Here is a 572-nt window from a genome sequence, read left to right on the forward strand (position 1 = left end):
AAGAAAGTTATTCCTGTTGGGGTTCAATTAAACAAGCTCAACACTCTTGTTGCAAAACATTGTCACTTCAGGTGTGATCAGAAAGATTCTAAATTGTCTAGCAGGACTTGTGACCCTAGTGCACACGTACTCCCAAATCAGTTTTTAGATAGTACTCTTGATGGGACTTGTGAACTAGAAGAAAGACAAAAAACAACGGTGGGAGATTGTAGATGTCATGTTTTCTTAACACCACCTAAAGACAAAGAATCAACAAAACCTTATGCTTCCAATGGTTCTTCACTCTAAGTGTAAAAATGTGTGTCTAATTTACTTATCTGGCTTCAGATTTCAGCTATTGGATAGGAGTTTCTCTACTAGAATCATAGAGGTTGTTAGTAGCCAATATCTGTCCCAGAGGATGTGGCAAAATTTGATTTCTGTTAGAGTCTTTTATATTGTTCATACATCATAAATATAATCCTTCATTCGATTTTTCTTGTTCCTTAATATATGATTTCACTTTTGGCTGCATTACAATGATTTATATGAATAGAGTCCCTTTACTGAGTGATACATACTGCCCTATACAG

Source organism: Empidonax traillii, unplaced genomic scaffold, assembly GCF_003031625.1.
Source record: "Empidonax traillii isolate 1590-97213 ecotype Southwest subspecies unplaced genomic scaffold, ASM303162v1 scaffold305:size1471525, whole genome shotgun sequence".
NCBI lineage: Eukaryota > Metazoa > Chordata > Aves > Passeriformes > Tyrannidae > Empidonax > Empidonax traillii.